The following is an 8270-nucleotide window of genomic DNA, read 5'->3' on the forward strand; positions in this document are numbered from 1 at the left end:
TGCTGTAATGAAATATGCATAAATATTAATTCCTCTCCTCTACCCACTTTTTCATTTAAACAATGTTTGTAAATATTTTAAAAATAGTGAACAAATCTAGTGTTAAACGAATTTCTAAATGAATTTAATTAATAAAATGTGAATACCATTCCAACAATGATCTGAAACACAAATAAAAACAAGATTATATAAATCTTTGTTATATAAAAATAACTATAATTATGGAAAAAATGTTTCATATAAAAATTGGCTTACGTTTTTTCTTCATTGATGAATGCACGATGGGTCTCCTACCCTTAGGATGACGATGAGCACACGTTTAAACTGAATAAAAGAAACTTGCGAGTTTCTTAACCGAGCAAACGAAACTTTAACATTCGACGATCAACACTGAATCTACTTGTCGACTTTTTTATATTTTATTTTAACACGATGCAACACACGAGAACCTCATTGCCTACGCGCTCGATTGCAATGATTTTCTGAAACAGAAAAAGAAAAAGAACAATTAAGATCATTGTTGTAATAAAAATCAATTGAAATTACCATAGAAATGTTTGATAGTAAAATATACTTACTTTTAGTCTTCGTTGATGACTGCAGGATGAGTATCCTACCCTTAGGATGACGATGTATAAAATAAAATTAAATAAAAAGTCTGAAAAGCTGAAACATACTAAAGTCTATATTACAATATTTCCTGTAAATCATTTCTGAAGGCAGGGCACACATTAGAACAATTGAATATTTTTGATAGAATGATATTCAAGTTATTTAATATTTGTGAAATTGATCAAAGTATGCAACTATTTGCTTGCTAAATTACATACCAAGTATGTAATGCTAGTAAAAATATTAATTAAAAATCTTTAAAGTTGTCTAAATAAAACAATAATTGTATCAGCAAACTTAATAAAGAGTAACATAAAAAATAAACCAGTTTTTATACCATTCTATGCAATGAAAAAGTATTAAAATCAAAACGATAACGTTAGAAATAAAATTATTAAATGATTTAATACGCTTTATTTTCGTAGATGTTGTCTTGTTGAAGAATAGAAGACGAATACGAGATACGTTGCTACGTAACCTTGGTAGAGGACATCTTGGGAATGTCGAACTCTCGGCTATTATACCTATGTTATCGGCTGTTTACGTTTTGTCGTCGGCTCGAAAAATTCCTGGAAATAAAAATACACATTAATATAATAGCCTATATGTCGAGTGTATTGTTTTCTTATTCTTCCTCTCTCTCTCACACTCCTTCTCTCTCACTCTTTCTGTAGTATTTCTATATGCTTATATGCTTATACTTCAAAAAAATAATGCTCACCTCGCCGTATATGAAGAAGATAAAAAAAGTTGCCACAAGATTAAAAGGTTAGTGAATTCGTATTATAACTCTTCCCATGTTAAGAAAACTACAAGAAAGTAAAATATGAAAACACATATAAAAATTATGCATGTAGTATGCATTTGATATATAACATTCGTTATATATCATTTAATATATAACAGGAAGGTGTACATAAAAATATTAATTGAAACAATTACCTGAAATTAACGGGATAACAAAATCCGCTGCACCAAGTATACAGATCGCAGATTAAAAAATTCGAAAGATTCGCCATATTGCAGTGCATAAGGCAGGCGCGTAAGACTGGCGCGAAAATACTGCATGCGCGAAAATGATGCGCAGTATGTCTTCCTTCCACCTATATTAAAGAAAAATTTTGAATGATTAAAAATACGATATAGAAGCATAAAAATTGTCAAAATATACTCAAAAAATCAAAATTGATCCTTATATCCTTTATATATTATAATAGGAAGATGTAAACTTTACAAAATATCTTTTAATTACCTGATCTTAACGGGACGATGACACTCCGATGTGTTCTCCACGAATGACGCCATGAAACTGAAGAATTCGGACAAAAGCTTGGCTGTGATTGGCCAATTCATTTTTTTGAACAAGAAAAGGGTCATCACGGCTTCTTACACGGACAGAATCTGACCTTCCTCATGACCACGCTGGTCAAACTACATATGATAATTTATTTATTAAATAAATTAAAAATCATTTCTATTTTTCTAATAAATGTACACAATACTTATAAATATTCTAAAAATAATGAATAGAATAAAGACAATGTAGACATTAAGAGATCTTTGTCGTTTTGCACAAAAAAACAAAATCGTATAGAAGAGAATTGTCGATAGAAAAATGTCTAATATGAAATGCAGCATATGAAAGAATAAATTCCCAAAATCTGTATCGATAAAGAATCCTCACAATTGAAATACTTTCACAGATGCATAATTGTTTTAAAAATATTCACAATAATGTTTATACACGATTCACACACGAAGATTATTCCACATGATTTTCTATGCTATAAGATACTACATTCTCTTTATTCTAGCCATTATTTTTAGAATAATTATGAATAACGTGTACATTTTATTTCTAATCGAAAAAAGAAACATAAATTTATAACATATCAAAATTATTCTCCTCTATTAAATGTATGTTAAAACATATGAAATGTTTAAACCAATGTATATGCATAGAAACAATCTGAAATGTAATTAGACAATATTAGAATGATAAAATAATTGTTAAATAATTAATATAAGTGCATTTTGTTATCTAATAACTTATTACATATGATCTATTTACCTTTCTCTTTCAAATTCATCTTTTAACTGAGACATTATCCTCTATGAAAATGCTTTATTTCAATGTTGTTTAGGTTATTTTCCAAATGTTGCCCATGTATGCAACGCAAAAAACATTCGAAATAAACAGAATTTCAGATTTTAATTCTCTTATTTTTACACTCTTTTCACTTTACACAATACTTTACACTCTTTAATTGTAAACATTACAAAAATAATGAATAAAATAAAAAAAGAATACATAATAAGAACACTATCTCATTGCATACGAGAAAATAATCATGTAGAAGAAAAACTTTTTCAAAGAAATTTGTAAAACAATTGACAATCTATCGCTTGCCACACGTATAAAATTAAATCTTTATCATAAAGGCGAGTTTTTACGTTGAAGAAACAAATTATAGGGACTTTTCTATTGTTGGCAAGCGATAGATTGTCAATTGTTTTGCAAATTTCTTTGACAAGATTTCTTTTCTACATGATTGTTTTCTCGTGAGCAATGAGATAATGTTTATATTATGCATTCTTTTTATTGTATTCATTATTTTTATAATGATTACAAGTTACATGTGTATTTAATAAAAATAGTAATAACATGAAGAGAGTTATAATGTTAATCTCTGTTTAATTGGAATGTTTTATTTTGTTACATACATGGGCAACATTTGGAAAATAACCTAAACAACATTGAAATAAAGCATTTTCATAGAGGATAATGTCTCAGTTAAAAGATGAATTTGAAAGAGAAAGGTAAATAGATCATATGTAATAAGTTATTAGATAACAAAATGCACTTATATTAATTATTTAACAATTATTTTATCATTCTAATATTGTCTAATTACATTTCAGATTGTTTCTATGCATATACATTGGTTTAAACATTTCATATGTTTTAACATACATTTAATAGAGGAGAATAATTTTGATATGTTATAAATTTATGTTTCTTTTTTCGATTAGAAATAAAATGTACACGTTATTCATAATTATTCTAAAAATAATGGCTAGAATAAAGAGAATGTAGTATCTTATAGCATAGAAAATCATGTGGAATAATCTTCGTGTGTGAATCGTGTATAAACATTATTGTGAATATTTTTAAAACAATTATGCATCTGTGAAAGTATTTCAATTGTGAGGATTCTTTATCGATACAGATTTTGGGAATTTATTCTTTCATATGCTGCATTTCATATTAGACATTTTTCTATCGACAATTCTCTTCTATACGATTTTGTTTTTTTGTGCAAAACGACAAAGATCTCTTAATGTCTACATTGTCTTTATTCTATTCATTATTTTTAGAATATTTATAAGTATTGTGTACATTTATTAGAAAAATAGAAATGATTTTTAATTTATTTAATAAATAAATTATCATATGTAGTTTGACCAGCGTGGTCATGAGGAAGGTCAGATTCTGTCCGTGTAAGAAGCCGTGATGACCCTTTTCTTGTTCAAAAAAATGAATTGGCCAATCACAGCCAAGCTTTTGTCCGAATTCTTCAGTTTCATGGCGTCATTCGTGGAGAACACATCGGAGTGTCATCGTCCCGTTAAGATCAGGTAATTAAAAGATATTTTGTAAAGTTTACATCTTCCTATTATAATATATAAAGGATATAAGGATCAATTTTGATTTTTTGAGTATATTTTGACAATTTTTATGCTTCTATATCGTATTTTTAATCATTCAAAATTTTTCTTTAATATAGGTGGAAGGAAGACATACTGCGCATCATTTTCGCGCATGCAGTATTTTCGCGCCAGTCTTACGCGCCTGCCTTATGCACTGCAATATGGCGAATCTTTCGAATTTTTTAATCTGCGATCTGTATACTTGGTGCAGCGGATTTTGTTATCCCGTTAATTTCAGGTAATTGTTTCAATTAATATTTTTATGTACACCTTCCTGTTATATATTAAATGATATATAACGAATGTTATATATCAAATGCATACTACATGCATAATTTTTATATGTGTTTTCATATTTTACTTTCTTGTAGTTTTCTTAACATGGGAAGAGTTATAATACGAATTCACTAACCTTTTAATCTTGTGGTAACTTTTTTTATCCTCTCCATATACGGCGAGGTGAGCATTATTTTTTTTAAGTATAAGCATATAAGCATATAGAAATACTACAGAAAGAGTGAGAGAGAAGGAGTGTGAGAGAGAGAGGAAGAATAAGAAAACAATACACTCGACATATAAGCTATTATATAAATGTGTATTTATATTTGTAGATATTTCTCGAATCGACGTATGTGAATACACGAATGTGTATTTTTATTTCCAGGAATTTTTCGAGCCGACGACAAAACGTAAACAGCCGATAACATAGGTACAATAGCCGAGAGTTCGACATTCCCAAGATCTCCTCTACCAAGGTTACGTAGCAACGTACCTCGTATTCGTCTTCTATCCTTCAACGAGACAACATCTACGAAAATAAAGCGTAATAAATTATTTAATAATTTTATTTCTAACGTTATCATTTTGATTTTAATACTTTAAAAAGCTTTTCATTGCATAGAATAGTATAAGAACTGGTTTATTTTTTATGTTACTCTTTATTGAGTTTTCTCTGATACAATTACTGTTTTATTTAAACAACTTTAAAGATTTTTAATTAATATTTTTACTAACATTACATACTTGGTATGTGTGTGTTAATATACTAATATACAATTCTTTTATGATTTTAGAAAGACGTTTATCGTTCCATGGAAATCATACTAATCAATGGTGTTATAAACTACTGCATACATATATGCAGATATATTTCTTTCTTTCTTTTCTTTCATTTTATAAATGCATCAATTTTTATATGGATCTCCGACGCAGCAACCTCCCAGTGGTGAGATCCGGTAACCGATATTGCTTACGATGTCCATAGAATTTATATGGTACAACGTAAGCACTGTCGGGCCAATGGCTGACGTTCGATGCATTAGAAAATTTTAACTTTTTGCATCATTAATTAAATTGTAATGTGAATGAAACGATTCATTGAATTAATTATTTAATTACACGTTGCAATTGTTGTTTCAATTTTATTCATTTAAATTCATTTCATTTATCTTGGTATTAAATTCACATAAATAATTCAAGACACGTTCAATCGATTCTATAATTAATTGTTTAAATGATTATTTATAAATATTGTACCTTGTTTAGTTTTACATTAATGCTATATCTATTCTTTCCTATAGGTATTCACGCAATTAGCATACTTCTGTAAAAATAACCCTATCGCGATTAAATATATTTTTTGTAAGATAGAATGCAATGTGATATTTGTTCGTTTGTATTTTATATTATTTTTCATATAGTTTAAAAGGTTGTGGTTACATCATTTGAATTCTCTTTTTTATATTAATAATTAAAACATTAAAATAATAGTACAATTCCAGAATTTTTGGAATATGTAGTTTAAATAATTGAATTTTAAAATGAATAATATATTTTTTATTAGTAACGTAATAAATAAACAGAAGTACGCTACGACTTGCTTTAACTAAACTTTCATTTTCAGATCTTCAATTGTGATTGCGTGCAATGCAATCTTAGAGTCAGTGTTTGTTTCGAACGAAGTTACATTTTTTCTATGCAATCGCATAGATTGCTTTAAAAATAATTACTAAACTCGATCACATTTAAAATCAATGCAAGAATTTATTTCAATATTCTTGTTAAATGAAAAATAATTTGGTCGGTACGCGTGATTAGAATCATTAACACACTTTCGGCCAATTCGGTAGAAGAGGATTTGCGTTTTCGATAAAAATATTGTCATGGTCGAAAGTGTGAATTAATATCTTCATTTCTTCTGGATCATCTTTATCAACGAATCTGGGGCTTCGTCTGGATAAATCAACGGTTAGTATTATCTTGTAATCTTAATTATTACTTCTCATATATATTTTTTAAATCATGATTGTTTTTATTCATGAAAAATGTTTAGAATGATGTGAAACATAATTAATTTTATATTGCATTTTTAATTACAGATCAATCATCAATTCAACGATTCAACGATACATCGATTCAACAATTCATCGAATTTGAATCCACTTCACGACATCATTCAACCAACAGCGAGGGGGACGAGTGTTTTGGAGCCATCGCAGAACTTCTTAAACCGTAAGTTTTTATTTAAAGTCCCTCCAGTGCCCAATCATGCCGAGGATGAAAGATCCAATATCGGCACGGGTTCCTGGTTGTATTCGTAGATGTGTTTTGTCCGAAACGAGCATAAGCGACCGTGAGTAAAATCTATGGTTTTGCTCACGAGTGATTCCCAATATATGTGATTTTTATATATGTGATTTATTTAGATTAGGCCAGGGTCTTCTTGTTTCATCGGTTTCAATTCACTTAATTAACACTTCAATTAATTATTTTACTTATTTTTTCTCTTTACGTATTTACTCGTGTTAGTAGTGGTGAAATCAAGCATTAATTTACTTGATTTCGTGCCAAGAAAGCATTTATGAATTGTTATACATGCACTGCTTCATAATTAATTTTTCAAACGTGATTAGTTTTTCAATCGTAATTAGTTTTTCAATCGTAATTTATTTCAATATATCGATACTTCGATATTGTTAATAAATGAGCAAGAAGACAAACCAAATTCGCGAACGGATAGATTCTGGCAATTAAGTGGTGGCTCAAAGCCCAGTTCTTTCATTAGAACAGCCATTTAGTGAAAGAATCGTCCGAGGTTTGCAAAAAATATCCATCATCACCGTAGAGTCTTTTAATACATCCTTACCTCGAAACTATAATTGTTTCATATGGGGTAACTTTTTTTTTCATTCGCTTGTTTAAGTCATTATTCACCAAATGACTTGTAGAGTCCTTAGCCCGTTTAGATGAATTTTTATTAAAATCTTTTGATATATTTATATATGTGTTCATTATGTTTTTTTAGATCAGGCTTTTCAGCTTCTAATATACTAATTCCCCCTTTTCTCCCCCCTGTGCTTTCTTCGTTCTCATCGATGCGTGTTACCCAGGTGTTACACGTATTGGTGAGAAAAAGTTTGCACGGGTTTTAGTTATTAAGTTTTCCTTTGGCGACTGTCATTGTGTTAGTGATTGCACGGTGTACATTGCACCTGTGTGTGCGTTATAGGTGGTGCATTGTACATCGTTTCGTGGTACTTTTTAATTAATACATCATTCAATATTCAGATAAATACTTGTACAGTCACGTGCGTGATATGTACTTTTATTTTTATACTTATATTCCATTTTTCTCATTTTATTTTTCCTAATCGTTTTGAATAGTAGAGTTCCCACATTTATTTGTAGAAATTTAACAATACTTGTATTATACTAGTATGCTAATATATACTAGTATGTACCAGTATTTTTGCTTTAGTCATTATTGCAATAATCATTAGCCTTGGCAGTCGATTACAGCATTTGGTACGTAACCTTTTAGAATATAAGTTTAGAAAACGTGGTTGAACTAGGGTGTCGGAGGTGCCCCGGGGCATGCTCTCTAGTGTAGGCTTTTGCACCCTGGTGGAGTGTGTGAGAACCGTGGAGTGTATGTGTTGGTGTGTCTG

At 29.3% G+C, this 8270-nt stretch overlaps 2 long non-coding RNA genes across 2 annotated transcripts; one reads left to right on the forward strand and one right to left on the reverse strand.

The window, feature by feature from the left end:
• Positions 1 to 1025: 1025 nt before the first annotated feature.
• Positions 1026 to 2270, reverse strand: LOC149032874 (uncharacterized). Its single transcript, XR_016176303.1, has 4 exons — positions 1865 to 2270; positions 1555 to 1715; positions 1334 to 1421; positions 1026 to 1181 (listed from the first exon to the last, which is right to left on the reverse strand). It is a non-coding gene; the product is annotated as an uncharacterized LOC149032874 (long non-coding RNA).
• Positions 2271 to 3841: 1571 nt separating this feature from the next.
• LOC149032875 (uncharacterized) lies at positions 3842 to 4760 on the forward strand. The gene is made up of 3 exons (XR_016176194.1): positions 3842 to 4251; positions 4401 to 4561; positions 4695 to 4760. It is a non-coding gene; the product is annotated as an uncharacterized LOC149032875 (long non-coding RNA).
• Positions 4761 to 8270: the final 3510 nt, after the last annotated feature.

This window comes from Polistes dominula, unplaced genomic scaffold, assembly GCF_049000335.1.
Source record: "Polistes dominula isolate Pdom_NZ unplaced genomic scaffold, Pdom_raw_medaka contig_26, whole genome shotgun sequence".
Classification (NCBI taxonomy): domain Eukaryota; kingdom Metazoa; phylum Arthropoda; class Insecta; order Hymenoptera; family Vespidae; genus Polistes; species Polistes dominula.